Consider the following 2,870-nt stretch of genomic DNA (forward strand, 5'->3'; position numbering starts at 1 on the left):
GCTGCTCTTGCCGCCGGGGAACGCTGGGGGGCCGCCTGCCACAGCCGCGCGCACCGCCCGCCACAGCCGCGCGCACCGCCCGGCCCCTCCCTTCTCCCCTCAGCAGGGCGGGGAGGTGGGGCTCTCTACCTGCCGCCCGGCTAAAATTATTATCGTTATTACTAATTACCTATTTTATATTAATTTATTTTTTTTTCCTCCCTTTTCCACCAAGAGGCGACGGCCGGGGAGGGCACCTCCACACACACACACACCCCCCTTCGCGTAAGTGGGGAGACCTGGGTCGGGCGGGCACCTCGGTGGGAAGCGAGCGCAAGCCGGTTTTCACTAAAAAAAAAATCTGTTTTTTCCTGCTCTTTTAAAGCTCCGGAGGTCAACATGTGCCCACTTCGTTCTCCCTCGATTTGACTAGATAGAACTCTATTAAAAAAATACCACACAATTGAAATGACTCCCAGGTTCCGAATACCGACTAAACCCCGATTTAAACCTTAACGAGTACGATACTTCACTTGGTATGACCAGTTTGGGAGTTTCGGGGTTCTGATTTTATCCCTTCCCAGCATCTCTCTCTAATCAACGCTTGTAAAAGGAATTGGGAAAAACATTTCCGTTTCTTCCTTCAGGGACAGTCCCCCCCTCCCTCGGCAGCTGCCGGGAAGCCGACATGGCAGGAGCGGGGCAAGGCCACCGGCGTCCCCAGCCTCCTCACCTCCTTCCCCCAGCGGCAAGAAAACCAGCTGTCACCTTGCGCGGGGCGACAGGTAAGCGACCACCCGGGAGCAGGCTGGGGATGGAAAGAGGATTGGGACAGCAACTAATCAATTAGCAGACCCTGCAGCCCCCCTTTTGATTTCCACACACATACCCCCCCCTCCGATCCAAGTCAGCGTGCTGGCTGAAGGAAGGACATCCTGTGATGATGGCATACAATGTCCTGTTTGTTTATTATTAAGAGCATTCCTGCTTCTCATTACCAAACAACCAGATGCCTTACTTCCTTCAGTGGTCCTGTCTCTTCAAGCGAGGCGTCCTCGGGCTCCGAGGAACGGTGATGCACAATTCCATTTATAGCCATCGACAGCCCACTCTGAACGCGAGCTGCTGCACTGCCAGGCAACTCTATTGCACTCTTCCTCCTTCTCACCCGTCTGCCAGTGTATTTCTCATCACTTTCCCAGCACTTTACATGGCAGCTAGTTTCACATTCCTCTTTTAAACACACACACACTTATATTTTGGGGTGATCTGGGTGTTACGTGCTTCTTCACAGGAAAAAAGGGAGAAAGAGGAAAAAAAAAAAAGAGCACGTTTTATGCAATCAGGTGCCTGTCTGTCTCTCTGATGGGTGCACACACATCCCTTTCCCTTAACCTGCTCCTCCTCCCTCTGATAAAAAGACGTGTGGAAAGGATTACTTGCCATTTTCGGTCTGCGATGCTGAGAATAGTTTATCTGTGTAAAGACCTTCCGTATGCGCTAACACAGGAGGGCTCGTGGCAGCAGACATAAGTAGGGCAACTGCTTGCAAGTGAGCGTCCTGGCTTAACTTCCACCACGGCGTAATTCCACAAGAGAGGTGGCCCGAGCACTGGGCTGAAGGATATAAGTGTAATTGGATATACCCGGTAAAACCGAGGCGCATCCAAAATGAGGTCTAGGAAGGCTCTGAAGTAGGAAGAACCATTCATTAAAGGAGAGAAATCCGGCCTACTTGATTGGGTTAATTAACTGATGCTGAGTCACACCACATAGAACAGAAAAACAATGTAGTCATACTGAAGGTGATTATTTTACCGAAAAATAGTCTCACTCTGAGAGGCAGCTGTTTCAGAGCTTTTCACTTCCCTGTTAGCTTGAAAGAAAAAAAAAAAAGGGGGGGAAGGGGGGCAAGAAAAAAGGGCAGATCTTCTTAATGTGAAGGAGGGCAGGAGAAAAGCAAATCTGCCTTTCAACGAACTGAGAATGCTTTTGGGCAGGAGAAGAAGAGGAAGCAGAGATTAGATCAGATCAGATGAAGTGAAATATTCGTCAGGCCGAGAAGAGGATGCCAATATCCCAGGTCAGCGCGGCTCCCTTCCCAGAGCCTGGGGAGGTGAGTACAGACTATGAAGCCTACAGACTTCAAATAACTCCGTGGCACACTCCAAGGCTATCCTGAAATTAGCTCCAGGTGTCTTGGTGCAGCTGAGCCCACAACTACTGTAGCACAGGAGAAGGGATTTCACTGGTGTGCAGGTCTAGCCTAATGGTGCCTGATCTGGAATAAAACTAAGTTTATCAAGAAAGAAGAGACAGAAACAAATTGTTAAGAATGTGTACTGAAGTAAGAATCACAAAGGAAACTCTGCCATTAAAGAAATATATAGACTGACCTTCTGACCTTCCTCCTTAATAGAGAAACATAAAAAGACGCCCTGTTCAACCAGCAGTTTTCTGCTCTTTTATAGAAATCTTTCATACCAGTAGCCGCTATTGTCTGGAATGTGCAATCTCAAAATGTTGTTCATTTCAAAAAGAACATTTTTAGTCATATTTTCATTTTTTCCTTCTCGCTCATAGAAAACCTCAATTACCGTATTAATCAGCATTTCTCAGGCAGCTCTCTCTGCAGCAGCTTTCAGCCTGGCAACAAATCATGAATGGCCCTAACAGCTCTGATCTCAGAAATCCCCATCCATTTCCTTTGATGCTATCACCACTTCAGCTCAACAACAAGCCTGCGCCACTCAGCTGCCGCTGCTGCTGTTCTCCCTGCGCCTGCGAGAGCTGCAATCGTAAGGGGAAGGAGGAGGGAAGGGAGCTGGCTCTAATAGATGAAACTTCTTTAGAAAGTTGGGGGGGGGGGGGGGGTGAAAAAAAGGAACAAA

The 2,870-nt window shown here is 48.7% G+C and overlaps 1 protein-coding gene across 1 annotated transcript in view; it reads right to left on the reverse strand.

Annotated features, from left to right (window-relative positions):
- Positions 1–2,870, reverse strand: part of PRDM1 (PR domain containing 1, with ZNF domain) — a 54,752-nt gene that overhangs the window by 24,271 nt on the left and 27,611 nt on the right. The window lies entirely within an intron of this gene.

Source organism: Calidris pugnax, unplaced genomic scaffold (assembly GCF_001431845.1).
Source record: "Calidris pugnax isolate Ruff unplaced genomic scaffold, ASM143184v1 scaffold219, whole genome shotgun sequence".
Classification (NCBI taxonomy): domain Eukaryota; kingdom Metazoa; phylum Chordata; class Aves; order Charadriiformes; family Scolopacidae; genus Calidris; species Calidris pugnax.